The sequence below is a fragment of the Ictidomys tridecemlineatus genome, chromosome 3, assembly GCF_052094955.1.
Source record: "Ictidomys tridecemlineatus isolate mIctTri1 chromosome 3, mIctTri1.hap1, whole genome shotgun sequence".
Taxonomy (NCBI): domain Eukaryota; kingdom Metazoa; phylum Chordata; class Mammalia; order Rodentia; family Sciuridae; genus Ictidomys; species Ictidomys tridecemlineatus.
In genome coordinates, this window is record NC_135479.1 from 116,545,843 (window position 1) to 116,563,145 (window position 17,303).

The 17,303-nt window shown below is 41.1% G+C and overlaps 1 protein-coding gene across 3 annotated transcripts in view; it reads right to left on the bottom strand.

Moving 5' to 3' along the window:
- Pld1 (phospholipase D1) overlaps positions 1-13,353 on the bottom strand; it is a 205,185-nt gene extending 191,832 nt beyond the window's left edge. The window contains exons 1-2 of one of the 3 annotated variants that reach the window (XM_078043641.1): positions 12,735-13,353; positions 2,259-2,425 (exon numbers count right to left, since the gene is read on the bottom strand). The gene's annotated coding sequence lies outside the window, so the exon portion shown is untranslated. The remainder of the gene's footprint in view (positions 1-2,258; positions 2,426-12,734) is intronic. The other 2 variants (XM_078043644.1, XM_078043643.1) reach the window with 2 other exon arrangements.
- Positions 13,354-17,303: the final 3,950 nt, after the last annotated feature.

Below are 17,303 nucleotides of genomic sequence, written 5' to 3' on the forward strand. Positions count from 1 at the left end.
AGGAATAAGAAGATGATGAAAGGATTAATTATAACAAGAGAGAAAAAGCAATGCACTGTAGGATACCGAAAGGTGCCACCTTAAGCAATGTGGTTTTTTTTTTGTTTTTTTTTGTAAATAAAGGTTTATTAGAACACACACACAAAAAAAGGAGGAGATATAAAAACACAGAACAAGTCTTTTCTAACATTTGTAAACAGCAGAATTTTTATTCAAATGAAAAGGCAAAGATAAAAAGATAGTACTGGATTATAACCCGAAGAACACGATAAGTATCCATGAGTCCATCCTGATATAAACAAATAAGGATGAAGAGACAAATCTTCGATGCAGAAGAATTCCAAATAATTCCTGGAGGTGCTACTCTAGCTAGGAGATACAGAATAACTCACCATCTTAAAAGAGTGCAGTGTTTATAACAGGGAAAAGTAACTTCACAAGACAGAGTTTTTAATACTCTACCTCAGCGATCAAGATCAGCATCATCGGAGACAATGCATGCTGATAGTATGTACTCCTGATGATGTGATAAGAATGGTATTTTACCTCTGTGGTTTTCCTCCCCAAATCCATAATCCAAGTCTAATCATGAAAAAAAAAATCATAAAATTCCAACTGAGGGACATTCTACAAAGTACCTAACTGGTACCCTTCAAACTATCAAGGTCATCAAAAGCAAGGGAAGTTAGAGAAACCACTACAACCAACAGGAGCCCAAAAGAACCTGACTACTAAATGCAAGGTGGTATCCTGGGAAGAATACAGGAGTAGAAAAAGGATGTTTGGGAAAGACTAAGGAATTCTGAGTAAAGTATGGATTTTAGTAAATAATGAATTAATATTGGCTCATGAACTGTAACAAGTGTACCATGCACCAAAATAAGATGTTAGTAATAGAGGGAACCATGTGCTCGTTGGGAACTTTATTAGCTTTGAAACTTTCCTGTAACTTTAAAACAAACAGAAAATTTTATTCTTTTTTAATTAATTTATTTATTTGGTGCCAGGGATTGAACCTAAGGGCACTTAACCACTGAGTCATATCCCTGACCCATTTTTACCTTTTGTTTTGAGGCAGGGTCTCACTAGGTTGCTTACAGCTTCACTAAGTTGCTGAGGCTGGCTTTGAACTTGCAATCCTCCTACCTCAGCCTCCTGAGCTGCTGGGATTACAGGTGTGTGCCACCACACCAAGCACAAACATAATTTAAAATATATATATTAATTATGTTTTTTAAATGAGATGCTCTACTTAAATGTAGAGCTAAGACAAGATCCAGAATTTGCTCTCAAAATCCCTGGCCACAGTCCCTTCTCTAATCCCAGTCTGCCTATCTAAGTCAGTTTAGGCTGCTATAATAAAATACCTTAGACTGAGTGGCTTATTAGCAACAGATTTTATTTCTTACTGTTCTGGAGCCTGAGAGATCCAGATCAAGGTATTGGCAGATTCAGTGTCTGGAGAGGGACTACTCTGTAGTTGGCGGTCTTGTCATTGTAGTCTCGTATGGTGAAAAGAGTAAGGAGTCTCTCCCTGGCCTCTTTTATGAGGGCTCTAAACCCATTCATGAGACAGAGACACCATGACTTAATCACCCCTCAAAGGTCCCACCTCTGACACCATCATATTGGGGATGAGGATTTCAACATAGGAATTTTAGGGGGACATAAATATTGAGATCATAGCACAGCCCCTGACAGAGCAATTTGAAAATCAGTATCAAGGAAAACTGAACCAACCATTATTACAAAATGCCCCAGTCCTTGCTGTTGGCCTGGCAGGATCCTGCTGCACAATTCAGTCCTGTTTCAGATGACTGCATTACATCATAAGCTCTGTGCAGCTGGAACCACCTCTTAGACTCTCTATCACATGCTGAGCACTCCGCTGGCACCAGAAGACTCTGTGCTTGATAGATTCTCCAACACCAGCAGGAGCGGGAACTATTGCAAATATAGGGTGAAGGCTTCCACCACCAACCTATTGACCTTCCTGACAACAGATCTGCAGAAATCGCTTCATCATCAATCAAGCCTATCCTCCATGTCCTGGCGCCATCAGACAGGGCAAACATCTCCAAAACAGTTTTGGCCTTTTGGTATCTCACAGAGGGATGGATGCCCTCCAGCCCCCACCACCCCACCTAAAACTACTCTTGGTAGAATTCAAAAAAAGGAAGTAAGTTTCCTAAAATTGATCACATTTATCTTACATTACTTCCATGTTTAGTTGGCTCATTCTACCACAGATTACTCACCCACAAGACAATGAAGCGCAGCTACAACAAGTGGTTCGTAAGCTTGCTGAAAATGAAAGGTGATCGTCACCTGGAAAGCTACAGATTTTATTTCTCATCAGTTGATAGAGCAGTACTTGTTCCAAATGGGGGTGGTAACTCGGCGACGAATCACTGGCATGCAATATCTGTGGAGCCAGAGAAGAGCCATTAGAAAAACAGATGAATGGCTTAGGGGCCCAGGGTTCACACACCAGCATCAAATGCATATAACAATTTGGAGAAGCATTCATTTAAAGGGCAGTTACTGAGCACCTGCGATGTATCAGACACACCCCTGTGCTCATGAGCTCACATTCTTGTGTAGAAAACACAGCAAACAAGAAATACGACAGGAAGAATTTCCAATGGTGGCAAGTGCTGGCATGGAAATAATCCAAGGTAAAAGGCTAGACTAGCACAGGATGAGGCAATGGGCACAGCAAAGTGGACTGAGAGGGGAGGAAGTTTTCAATGCTCAGGGAAGACCTTTCCAGGAAGTCACATTTGACTCTTTTATGATCGATTAAAATAATGAAAAGCAAATAGGGCAAAGACTCGGGAGAAGGGTGCTCCGGGCACAGAGAACAGCACACTGAAAAGCCTGAAGCTTGGAAGCACATGTTGGTGTGCTCATAAAGGCCACCACCAAGTTCTATCGAGGTGACCCAGAGGCTGAAGCAGACACAAAACCCAGCACTCTGAGCTGGCTGTGTAAATGGGAACATAGGTTCCAAAAGAACTGGAGCCCAGGGAAGTGGGCCCTGTGTAAGTGTCAGGCTAATGGGGCAAAGAATACCTTCTGATTACCAAATGTCACTAGGTTAGAATTTGAGTTCAAACATAAAAACTCATGGCTACTGTGCAACAGGGCAGGGCCCAGAAGCCCAAATGACCCAATGCTGAGCAAGGTACACAAGTTCGAGGGCTGGGCAGGAGGAGCCCACAGGAGCCTGGGGGAAAGCAAAACGGTGATCATCAAAATCCCAAGGGTACTTACAAATCGCTATAGGGTGTCCCATTCCTCAAGAGCCTCAATCAGGAGGAACAGTGATGGGAGCTGGAAATCTGTGTCCTAGTTAAATCCTCAGCAGATTTTGTTTAGCCCGAACTGAGAAGTACTGTGATGGGGAAGGAGGGAGGGCAAGCTGTTTTCCAGGGAGGGGCTATCAGAAGACTCTTATCTCCAGGAAAAAAAAAGAATCAAGGCCTAAAATGAATGCAGTTGAGATCTAAAATACTTCAAATTAACTAACCGTACAGGCTAATAGGAAAACAGAGAGGAGAAGATTGCATAACTAAGTGTATTCCTTCCCCCCAATCACATCCCCAAATTCAGAACCACGAGACAGGTCAAAGAAAGGGAGAGAAGGAGACAGTAGAATGAATGGGACGTAACTTCCCTATGTTCACATATGAATGCACGAGGAGCGTAACTCCACATCATGTACGACCACAAGAATGGGTTCTTAATTAGAATAAGTTATACTCCTTGTATGTATAATATATCAAAATACATTCTACCATCATGTATATCAAAAAAAGAACAAATGAAAAGAAAAAGAAAAAAAAAGTTCCACAATAAAAATTTTTTTTAAAAGGCAGGGGGGAGAGAAGGAGGGAGTAGGAGCACTCCAGTGTCCCTCATGGCCAAAGCCAGTAGTGACAAATGCTTAACAACCAGCTTGGGGAAGAGATGCACTAACTGTAAAGTTTAGCAATTTCTACCGTGTACATGTTCCCACTGTGGATGATATCAAGCTACCGACATGACATCACCAGAGCAAGTATGGAAAGAGATAGACAACAGTTACTGTATTTTCACTATACAAAACCAACAACTTTAAAAGCATAGGTAGCCGTAAACATATTACAATACTTAGTAAATAATGGGTTTGGAAATTTATTGCCTTTGTTTTCAATACAATTTATTTAAGGTAAGTTTAAAATCTAAACTTAAGAAAATTTAATTTTTGAAAAAATATATTTTTTTAGTTGTAGTTGGACACAATACCTTTATTTTATTTATTTATTTTCATGTGGTGCTGAGGATCGAACCCAGCGCCTTGCATGTGTGCTAGGTGAGCACTCTAACCCAGCCCCAAGAAAATTTAATTTTTAATAATGTTGTGATGAAACAAGTGGCTCACAAAATTCCTGAAAATTAAGAAATCAGCTCTCGTATGAGCCAGTTCTAGCACATCACTTGCAAAAGTGTACTGAAGCACTTTATAACAACTTTATAAAGGGCTGCAAGAAATATGTTCTTTTATTTTACATTTTGACATTACTTTGCACTATTTCACAGGACAGATTTTCTTACTCCAAACATTTGTCCATGTTAAACATATTGCCAAGTTTCCTTCTAAAGTTATCATGTTGATTCTGTTCTGCCACAAAACACTAGAGCTGTTCCTGTTCTCATTTATTTTTGTTTACTTAAAAGGTGAATAAATAATACTTTGGTATTTATTTGGTTTAGTACTGGGAGTTGAACCGGGGGGCCTCGCACCTGCTAGGAGAGTTCCATGCTAGGCAAGTTCCACCACCTAGCGACATTCCCAGCCCAAAGCTTTGTTCTTAAAGGCAACAGCTGGTTGCCTTTCCCTTCCCTTTTCATGTCCTATAACAAGGGTCTAGCAGAGCCTTCGCCTTCACATCTTCTCTCTGGAGCCAGAAGCTTCCAGCTAAGGGGTACCTGCCTTCTGTAAGAGAGAGAAGTGGAAAGGAAACTCCCTGTGCCCATCTGGGAATTATCAAGAACACCCTGCCTTCAGGTGTTGCTCGGGTGTTTTACACCCTGACTCTTTCATATAAGAGGTTATCAGGAAAGGAGTTCTTGGGATATGAAAGGGGAACAATAATCATGATTTTTTTTTAAAGCAAGAGTAAAAAGCAAAAGGCTAGTGGTGTAGGTTCTTGACAGTCTACACTTCACCCAGGATGCATGTGTGTAGGTACTACCCACAACTCTATAAAGCTGACAGTGCCACTGTTTCCCTTCTCCCATTTAATGTGAAGCTAAAGAATGGGATGAGAAGGATTTTTTTCCAACTCAGCATGAGCTAGTTCACTCTTAACTTGAAAGGACACCCTATTGCTTCTTAATTCTAAACACATTTTTTAAATGCACCTCTACACATATATCCACCCATTGGTAAAGAGCTTCTCCAATGAAATGCCATGCTATGCTTGTGAATTAAGAAAAATCCAATGTTCTGGCTAATGTCAATTCATATACACCCAAATTATAATTATCAAAAGCATGCAGTTCCCTGTCGCTGGCCATAACCAGCTCTATTGCCAGAAGTCTTCTCACTGCCTCCCTTCATCTCGGTCACATTTTTTACAGAGCTGAGGCCTTCCAAAAAATGGAGGCAGTGCACAGACCCCCCTCTTCAAACCCTATTCTTGCTCTCAAGTCAGAAAGATTTCAGACATGACACTTAGAGTAACAGCTGAGCATTTACGGAAGGAATAAGAAAAGGGAAAGGGGACGCTCTCAAGGGAGAGAGTGGGACTTCTCAGAGAGTGCCTCTCCTGCTCTCCAGATTCCAGAGAAGTTTCCAGAGAGCCTCGCCCAGATCCACCTCTTGACTTTTGACTAACAACAAGAGGACATCAAACTTTCAAGTTCCCACTGCCATGACAACTCTAGGTCACCTTGGCCCATGCCAATTGTTCTAATTGGAACCGTAAATTCTTACAGATTTTATGGTTAGGAGGAGTCATTCTTATCTCCCTGAGTTTTAGAATCTAGTTTATGAAAAGGGTCACAAAAGTCTCTCCCTTCAGGGTCACTTGTGTTCCTCTTATTGACACTGATACAAGCCTGCATTTCCCCTGCAGATAACAAGTAGTTTGCAGAGGAATGTGACATACCAGTCCACTTAAACCAGGCAGGGCTGCAGGCAAGTTACTTCTAGGAAAAGAAAGCGTTTGAGGGTCAGCACACTCGGCCCATTCTATAGAATTATTCTCTTTACCTCCTGTTCCCACCATTTGCACTTAAGAGTTCTCTAACAACAAGGAATCCTATTTTCACTCAAGAATCCCTCCTGCACAAAACCGGATGCAGTGGCTCATGCATATAATCCCAGCAACTCAGGAGGCAGAAGCAGGAGAATTGCAAGTTCAAGGACAGCCTAAGCAACTTGGACTTTGTATCCAAATTAAAATAAATAAATAAAGGGCTGTAGATGGGGCTCGGTAGTACTGCCCCCCTTGGTTCAATCCCCAGTACCCCCCACAAAAGAATTCCGCCTGCACAAAACTAAGTTCATCATCCATATGCCCATGTTCCCATAGGACGGCACATCACTATCTATGCTAGCACTAATTCCAGTTTGCTTGGTATTTTGGATGTCACTCATGCTGGATTTGGGGCAAGAAAGGCGAGGACAGGGTGTGAAAGGGGAACCTATCATTTATTGTGTCATTTCTATGTCCTGGGCTCTATTCTAAACAAACTCTTCACAGGCACGATTTTCTTCATTCCTCACAATAATCTGAGATAGATACTATTTTATCCCCATTTTACAAGTGGGGAAATTGAAGCACAGAATAATTAAGTTACTTACATATTGAACTAGAGCTCAATCTAGATCTGAATCTAGACTCCCTGATTGTTAGGCAGAAGCTGACAGCTATTACCCCTTCCAGTGAGGTGGGGGCCCAATGATGCCTTTCTAGCCTCACAGATGTGGTTTGCCTATTCACAGGCCCACCCACTCACATTTCCAGCCAAGGCAACGACAGGTTTGGAGCTGGGACTAGGGTCAGGATTAGGGTTGGGGCTTTGCTTCACATGCCTAGCTTTTATATATTTATCATATACAATATTCTGACAGGTCAATTCTTCCCCTTGATACTAAGGTTCTGGCTGAAATTCCAACGTACTCCTCTCACCATTTTTAAAAAAATATTTTTGAAAGCCAGACATGGTGGCTCATGCTTATACTATCAGCTACTCAGGCCACTGAGAAAAGAGGATCACAAGTTCAAGGCCAACCTGGACAACTTGGTGAGATTCTGTCTCAAAATTCAAAACATCAATAAAATAAACAGGTAGGGGTATAACACAGGGGTAAAATACCCTGGTTCCAATCCCCAGTACCAGTACCAGAAAGAAAAAAAGAAAAATTGACGTCACAGTTATCTTAGGATCAAAAATATACTTCATTCCTAAATCCTGTGCCTTTGTTCTGCTTCATCTTATACATTTTTATTCCAAAGGGGGAATAATGAAGAAACTTTGAAAAAATATATATAAACCATCATCTTTAATTTCATTTTTTCTATTCTTAGCCCCTTTGATTAAATTTGTCACTTTTGGCTCTGTATCTCAACCACCATTGCAACATACATCTGAAATTGGTTTTTTGCTTCAAGCCATGGAACTCCAATTACAACCCATTGTACCTACTCAATTTCCTTATTCCAAAGGACACCATCATCAGAACACATTGCAGAGAACGAACAATAAAAATGAATACTGTTAAATGGCACAAGTGGAAAAAAAGAAAGAAGTAAAACACTAACCATAAAATCTTCTGTCCTGGAAATATTTACGAATCTTGAAGAAAATGAATCATACCATCTCTTTTCATCTATTAAATGCACTTTTTCATTCTGCTCACATTTATTGTATACTACTGTGTTCAGGAGACACAAAAATGTCAAAACCATGGCCTGTGTCTCAAGAACCTTACCTTTTCCCAGAGAAGACAGAGAGTAAATAACACAAGCGCAAACTCAGAGATTCTAAGATCATGCTATATGTAAAATCCACTCCTTATAAAAGACAATATTTACCACTCTAGAGAGCTACAAAGAACCAGAATAGGGAGGAAGAACTGTATCTTATTGCCCCCAAGCTTTATTGATTAGGAACAGCTTGAACATTAAGATCACTTAGAGATAAACCAGAGGACAGATCTTTTTAATGACTTTTGACATTTCTCAAAGGCATTTCCCTGAGGTAAGGATCCTGGAGGCTTTCTACAGATTACTGACAAAGGTGGGAAGCCCCCTGTCTTCTATTTTAGCCCCTCCTGCTACTTCCTCCTTGCTTGCCCCTCCCCCATTTATTCTTACTCTCCCTCTTCCAAATGTATTGTCTGAAAAAGCCTATGCTGAAAAAGTCATTGTTGAATGTGAACGTTATTTTCCTGTTATAAATTTAAGCCCTTAGAAATCTCTGTCTCTCTCTCTCTTTTAACCAAAGAACCAACTAAACTAAGTTATTTTTATGTCCATATTGCTTTTGGCTGATTTTCTTTTGTGCGTCACAGGCTTTTAAGAGGCTCCCAACCTCAGATCCAAGATGCTCAAAAATGATTGAGTACAAAATAAAATATTCCCCTTATCCAGAGGGGGAGTCCAGGGTTCCGGCAACAGCAGCAGCAGCTGGGGGAGGAAGCCGGGATGCTGGAGCTCTAAGCAGCAAGTCTGCCTGCCCTAGGCCCAGAGTCAGCCTCAGGCTTCTACTCTGCCCACCTCTGACCCAGCCAGGGCTCTTGTGTAGCAGTTTAGCTCCACTGTGGTCCTAGCATTTGTTAAAACATTGAGGAGCTTCCCTCCTGATGGGCAAATACAGCTTATCCCCTCCTAAATACAGACCTGACCTTTCCAGACCCTCCCAGGAACCTTGCCACAATCTTCTCTGAGTCAAGAGCTAAGGCCTGGCCCAGCAGGGGGTCTGCAGGCTGCTGCCTCACTGCCTCCGAATATAACCTCCCAGCTCTGGACACAACCATGCCTTACCTTCACTTCCTTTATGAAAAATAAAGTTGAGATGATCATCCAAGATACACTATGAGCCGGGGACAGTAGCACACACCTGTAATCTCAGTGACTCCAGAGGCTAAGGCAGGAGGATCTCAAGTTCAAAGCCAGCCTCAGCAATTTAGAGAGGCCCTAAACAACTCAAGACCCTGTATCAAAATAAAACACACACAAAGGTCTGGGGATGTGGCTCCATGATTAAATGCCCCTAGGTTCAATCCCTGGTACTAAAAAAAAAAAAAAAAAAAAAAAAGTTGCACTATGATTGTATTTATATAAATTACTCATCCCTAAGGACAAGGATAAAGTGGGAACAAAAACCTACAAAAGGTATATGTTAGAATATGTCATATGGAATTGCAGAGGTGTTAGGTGGAATTGCAGGCTATGTTTGTTGTTGTTGTTGTTGTTGTCTTGTTTTGGTTTTTCTTTTTTTGTTTTTGAGAGATAGCAGTGTCAAAACTCTGGGATGAGGCTGTCCAGGATGGAATTCCAGCTCTGCCCATGTGCACCTCAAATCTATAAATGGGAATAATCAGATTATCTGGTTGTTTTGAGCAGTAAATGTGTTCATGTTTGTAAAAGGCTTAACACAGGGTCTGGCACCAAGTAAGGACCATATTAGTGTTTATTAAATAAACAATTCATTTTATTTTGTCACTGTAATGTTTGTCCAATAAATTTAAAAACTAAGAACGTTTCACAACAGAAAGATAAAAAGCTTTTGACACTATGAAACAGTTACATAACATAAACTGTTGTTTCATTCCCAACACTAAAACATCTGGAATCCAGATTTTACACTGCACTGTGAATTCAGGGAGACCAATGCATTGGAATGCGATCCCATTGAAGCACAAAATGCGATTTGTATGAGTCCCTTTCTAAGCAGAAGTGTCACAACTTATGGGCTGCTAAGGTTGTATGTTTGTCATTTTAACCCTGCAACAATTTTTAACCACACCCAGGGAAATACATTGTGCTTTGTGGTGCTAAGACTTAAAGGGTTGTAAACGTTAAACCAGGCCTTACACAGCTACATCTTGTGAACACAATGACTCAGCCTAACTCCAAGTTTAAAGAGCCACATCTCATGTGCTGGGTCCTCCTGCAGGTCCAGGTGTTCAGGAAGCCCCTAAACCCAGAAACCAACTTGATCAAAATTGCTTTTATTTACTGAAAAAATACCACAACCTGAGTGTAAGCATAGCTTAGATAGGTACTACTGCACTGCTAAAGGAGACAAAACTACTGCATTATTGTTAGATATTCAGAGGAGGAACTATTAACAATCATTTGCTGGGTATGCGCCTATAATCTCAGCTACTTGGAAGGCTGAGGCAAGAGGATCACAAGTTGGAGGCCAACCTGGGTAACTCAGTGAGACCTGTCTCAAAATAAAAAATAAGAAGGGTGGGGAATGTAGCTCCAAGGAGGGGTCAGGGTTAGGAAGACATACAGATAACTCCCTTCCCTGTTCTTATCTCTTAACTGCTAAACTTCAAAAATCTTTACACACAAATTTAAGTAGCTCCCAAATTAGCCCTCAAGTAGTCATGTATTAGACATTTGCTGATGGAGACAAGATTTATAAACACCATCTGGCTGTGGCTTTTTACCTCTCCTCTTTAAAAGCACATCTCCCCAAATTTATGAGAAGACTGGAGATGTAGCTCAGTAGTAGAGTGTTTGCCTACCATGCACAAGGCCCTGGGTTCAATCCTCGCTATCCACAAAAAGGGGAAAATACATTTTGGGGTTGCATAAGGTTATGAAAAGAGACTCGCACCTTACTAAGTGAGAAAACTAAAGACTGCAAAGCAATCATTATCATTAAAATATTATTTAAAATGATATTAAAACCCTGTTGTGAGGGGAGCAATGCACATTTTTATAATCTCAGCTACTTAGTAGGCTGAGGCAGGAGGATCACAAATTTCAGGCCAGCCTGGGTAACTTAGCAAGACTCTCTCAGAATAAAAAGGCTGAGTATGGTAGCTCAGCGGTAGAATCCTCCTGGATTCAATCCTCAGTATCAAAGTGGGGAAAACCATTTTATGGATGGATGGTAGAAATGATAGCAAAATGACATGAAGGTATTTAATGCACTAAACATACACTTATAATGTTAAGAGAATAAATTCTATGTTAAATATTACCACAATAAAAGTAAGTTTAAAAAAACTTTAAAAAAAATACCTGTAACAGTTAAAGGTAACCAAATGGTATAACCATAATTTTAAATTACTAAGTAATCAGAGACCACCTACCTGGTTATAAGCAAATCAATAAACCTAAATGAGCATTTTACAGCTCTTAACACTATGGTAAGTAAATATTCTAACAGAGACGACCATGGTAAAGACATTTCCTCAAAATCTTCACTACTCACGTTTTTATGTGGAAAGTTAATTGTACTGGATCTTAAGAAACCAGACTGGGAGTTTATGCAATTAGTTAAAAGGTCCCCAAACAACATTCAAAGCCTGCATACAAATTCAAGCCAAAAGGCTGTGTACAAATTCTCTTGTATGTGTGTCACAACACATTTAATACTGAAAAGAGATTCTTATTCAAATAGGCAATATGTAAATGTGGTATCTGTTAACAGTTCAAACTGAAGCAGATTCCCTTCATTCTTTAGTTTTCTTTGCAACACCATTAACTAGTCCACTTAACATACCTCAGAGGTCTCTGGGTACCTAGTTCTCCCCCACCCTTGGAGGATCCAAAAGGGTTAGCTATACTGAAATTGGCAGGCCTGGCTGAGAAAGGTAACAGAATTCCCCATTCTGGGAGAGACACTCAAGGATGATCAAACACAGACTGTGGTCCTGAAGATTTTACTTGCATTTAGTGCTTCATGAAGGAAGTAAAGAAGATAATAATCTGAGATAAGAAGGCACAAACAGGAGTGGTGGTAGCTCTGGGGTATCAAGAAATCCTACAGAAGGCTTGGAGAACCTCATTCCTGGATCTGGGACCTAGGTACCAAATATCTTGAATTGAAGTGAAAAGAACAAGCCCCTAAACACAGGCCTTGGTCCTGGCCCCCATCCTCCCGCCCCACCTCTGCATCATCACATCACATTTTGGGCCCTGTGGCGAGCAGCTGTGTGGCCACGCGCCCAGGACCGTGCTTCAGGCGGGCTGGACTCTTAAGTCTTGGAACGCAGCACTTCCTGGTTGGTCGGGATGCTGGTGCCAGCGCGACCGCCATCCCTATCATCCCACAGCGCACGCGAACGGGAGGGCGCGCGACGTGACCGGGGGACACAGACACACTGCCTTGGTGTCCAGCCCCGCGGCGGCGGCGGCGGCGGCGGCGGCGGCGAGGGCGGCGGGAGATGCCTCCTGCAGAGGACGTCCCTAACCTCGGGCTGGAGCCAGCTGGGCTCTGGCTCCAAGCGGCCGCCCGCCCCTTCGGCGAAATGTGCGCCAAAGTTGCCAGCGTTGACTGTACAGGAATTGGGTCCGTGGGCGGGTACCCGAGGCCCCCCGGGGGGCCACCAGGGAGTCATCCGCCGCCGCAGCTGCTAAGATCCCGCCCAAGTTGGGGTAGAAGCGGGCCAGCTGCTCGGGGCTGACGGGAGGAGGGACGACAGAGGCGAGGGCGGCGGAAACTGGGCTCCCCCGGGAGCGCTGCAAGCCCGGGCCCCGCGCGGCTCCTACCTGCACGGCGACGGGGCCGCTGACACCTGTGCGGGCGCTGCCGACTGTGTGGACTCTGGCGCAGCTGGCGCAGCTGGCACAGCTGGAGGCGTAGAGGGAGAGAGGAAGGGAGGGAGGGAGGCCCGAGGGCGCCGCTGCCCGGAACTTGCTGCTCGGCTTCGCAGGGGTGGGGCGAGGCGGCGCCGGGCCAGGCTCGTGGCGGGGCAGGGGACTCCGCAGCCGGCCAGTCTCCTGGTCCGGTTTCTTATTCTCTCTTCTCCCAAAGTTTCATAAATCAACCGCAGCAACCCAGGGAATGTTCGCCGGCATTCTTCTTCTTATCAAGTACCCTGGAGCGGACAAGTGTCACCAGTACCGTTCTAGGAACTGTGCGCAGAGTCTCAAACTCTCGTCCATTGCAGCTAGTTGCCACGGCTGGCCCCAAAGTATTAAGGAAACAACGGACCAACAAGGGAAGGATCTTTCCTGAGGTGACATACTTAAGCAGGAGCTTTGTTCTTTTTACCTATAAACCGTCTTGCAACTCCTTAGGTGTTGTCGCCCATTTGCAGGTAAGAAAACTGAGGCTGAGAAGAGCGAACTCACCAGCCTGAGGTCACCCAGCTTAGGTCGCAAGAGATTGGAAAATTGTGTCTTGATGTCTCTAAAGCTGGGTGATAATAATTCAGAAATCTTAGCATAAAATTATAAATTGGGAGTAAAACATGGAAAATTCCCACTTCACCCATGGGACTGTTGAAACAGCAGTTTTGCCGTTTTTAGTTCACTCAGAATAGTCTTAAGAAAAAGAGAGCCAGTTGTCATGTGGTTTGAATAGCAGCCCTTTCGAATATAATTTTGAATACAGGCCCATTCCAACTCCATCACACAATATTGCATCCCTCCAAAGCAGAAGGAAACGAAGCCCCCCTCCCCATACACCAAACTGCTAATAACCTCGGCCACTTTAAAAGTATTTAATGGCTATTATACAGCGAGACTGAACGAGTTACATAATGTCTTACTGCACACATGGCACTACATGAAATGAAAAATATCATGTTTCAGTCCAAAATAGGGGAAGGGAGTGAAATTATAGTCTGGAACTCAGTCTTCCTGTAACCTATAGTTGCTCATCCCTCCCTAGTCAACATTTTTCTCTCTTGAGCACATCTTTTCCTAATGATGGAAGAGTCACAGAGCCGTCAGTCTTTCCTTGTTGACAGGAATAATTGATGTCTTTTGAATCCTATGATACTGACAGATTTTTACAATTAAACACATGGCCCTCTGAGCAAACAGAGTATTGCCTAAGAGGGGTTTGGCAAGATTACAACAAGCATGTTACTGAAAGGCTAAACACCCCTTTCCTCCCCTCTTTCTCAAGTTTTATTAGTCACAGATGATTTGATAAGTATTATGCACACAAGTAACTGCTCTCTTACAAGCTTGTCTTTAGAAATTATAACACTTTTGGTTGAGAAGCAGCAGGCTATAAAATTGCATCTCCAAATCTTAAGGACCATTAAAACATATGGCACCAACCAACAACAATAGGTCTTTCTATTAACAATAATTAGAAATAAAACAAATTAAGTGCCCTTAGAATAACTGAATTTCTACCTCCCTGAGGAAGAGGAATAAAACAGAAAAACGTCAAATGTTGTTTAAAGATGAACGAACTTAAGCTATGGATTACCAAGCATGAGTTTTAGAAATACTTTGATTTGTATGTCATTATTTTTATTTTCCTGAGAGATTTTGTGATTGTTGACTCTTTTACATATCTTTCATATCTTTAGGGATGTCAAGAAAAAGTGACTAAGAAATCTTATTATATAGCTATTTCAGTATGAATTTCACGTTTTTATTAGACATGTGGTATTCTAAATTCTCTTTAATGGTTCTTTTTTTTCTGAGTACAAAAGTAATGAGTTTATTTTTATAATTTTAACATCTATATTTTACAAAAATACAAAGTTTTGGAGATCACAGAAACTTTTTTTTTATTAAAATCATCTATAACCCTCCTACACACACAGTCATTGTTAACATTTTGGTATATTTTCTTTTTATTTTTTCCATGCATACAGATTTGTTAATGACTTAACACAATGCTATACAAACAGTTTGGAATCCTGCTGATATCACAGAATATTTTTAGTACTTTTAATTGTCATTATATTTTTCTTTAAAATATAATTTAATTTTTGAAGAATATTACAATCATTTACCCTATTGATATATCGATGGTTTGGAGGAATATCTTCAAATTTTATTGCAGCTACATATTATGAACACGTGTGTATTTATCATCTTTGTTGAGATCTTGTAATATTTAGGATAGATTCTGAAAAGTGGATCAACATTTATAAACATTTTGTTTCCGGTACTAGGGATTGAACCCAGGGATGCTCTGTCATTGAAAACGTGATGCATCCAAATATATCTTGTTTTAACCAGCATTTCTTTGATTACTGATTGTAAAGTTGATCACTATATTTTTCATATTTATTATTTGCATAATTTACTAAGTATGATATATTCATGTCTATTGCCTATTTTTTCCTACAGTGAATTAGTATTTTTTTTGTTAATTTGCAATAATGCTTTCAATAAAAACAACACTTGTCTGTAAAATTTATAAACCCAAATTTTCTCTTCTGGTTCATTTTATATCTGCCATTTAGATCACCTTGGTCATTTTGGCATCCTTCCAGCCAACATCTTTTGTGATAGTTCCATTATCTTACAGAAAATTACCTCTCCCCAGATGAGAAATATCCTGGCAAGAGTGTAGGCAGCAACCTCCAAGACAAGAGCAGATCATTCCTCTACTTTCCCACCACCACTCCATTTATCCAATAGGCCAAGTGGACCCATCTTAAGGAATGGGGGAGCTGGGGATGTTGGGATTGGGCTCGCTGAGCAGAGGTAGTAGCAGCCCCAGCAGCAGCTATGCCCTGACCAGGTTGAACAGACAGAAATTGTTTCCTACCTCCCGATTGTATTTTAACCTTTTGTACTTCTTTGGTTCCTGCTGTTCCCTCACTTCTCCTTGATTCTGTGAGCCCCTGGTACCCTTTTACTTCAGATAGTTAGAGCCTACATTCATTGCCTCTCTCCCAAATCCTTCACCAACCTAATCTTTGTGACTCTTGAATCCTTCAGTCTACCAGATTAACAACCAACCATTTCATTCACTCATTCATTCTCAAACATATAATTATTAATGTTAGGTAATTCACTGCTACACATGTTTGTCTGGAGACACAGTGTAGAGCAAATTATTTTATTTTCAGTCACCTGTGGGCACAAATCACTTTTTTTTTCTTTCTTAGTACCAGAGGTTGAACCCAGGGGTGCTTAACCTCTGAGCCGTTTCCCCAACCCTTTTTGTTTTGTCTTTTGAGACTAGGTCTGGCTAAGTTGCTTGGGGCTTCGCTAAATTGCTGAGGCTGACTTTGAAATTAAGATCCTCCTGCCTCAGCCTCTGGGACTACAGCCTCTCAAGTGACTGGGATTTGCACCAGGATCCGAATCACTTCAGCCATCTTAAGATCAACTGAATGAAAGATGAGAACTATGCAGTTGAATTCAAGAAAAAAGAAGAAAAAGAGGAGGAGGAGCAGGAAGAATAAGAAAGTAGCTAAGACCAAAAATCTCAAGACAAAATGAGAAATAGGGTGGATATTATCAGGCATACAGAAATACAGAAGCAATGTATCTCTGTATCCTCATTTTAACTTCCTGTGGACCATTTGTAGATTTCATCATTTCTACCAGTAACAGTCAGGTTGTGGGATGTTAACTATGACACACTGATGCTTGTAGCCCCAATTGCAACACCAAAGAGAAGTCTCACACACAGCCAGTCCCTGTCAAGCTTTTTCATAAGCAACAGTCCCAAAGGGATCTAACTTTCCCTATCTAATGTCTTATTTAAAATATCTCTGTATTTTCAGTGTTTACTTTTTTTAATTGTATTTTTTCATAGATTTGCACATTCAAACTAACGTGATTATTAAACAAGCAAAAATGCAAAAGGCATTTTTAAATGAATAATTTTTAGAATACAATCATATGCCAAATAGTTGCAATAATCGAATTATGGTATATATAAAAGCAACTGTAAGCAGTTGTCTCAAAATAAATTATTCAGTAAAAAATGAGTTCAAGAAAGTAATAGCTCTGGAATCCAAAATACATAAAAATGAAACATTGAAACATTTCTTTCAAAGCGGAAATATTTTATCTGAGCATATTGACATGTTATCTACTTTTAGACTTAAAGTATAAGCATTTATTCATCTATGAAAGCCCACTATGTTACAGGTACTGTTTTAGTAGCTGAGGATATTATAAAAACAAATGATGGCCTTGCTTTTCTGTAGTGAAGCAGACAAAAAATAAGTCAGGTGGTGATGAGTCTTATAATGAAATAGAAAACAAAGTAAAGAGAAAGATAAGGACAGCCAGGAGTAGTAAGTGGCACGTGCTTGTAATCCCAGTAGCTTGGGAGGTTTAGGCAGGAGGATCCCAAGTTGAAAGCCAGTCTCAGCAACTCAGTGAGGCCCTACTCAATTTAGC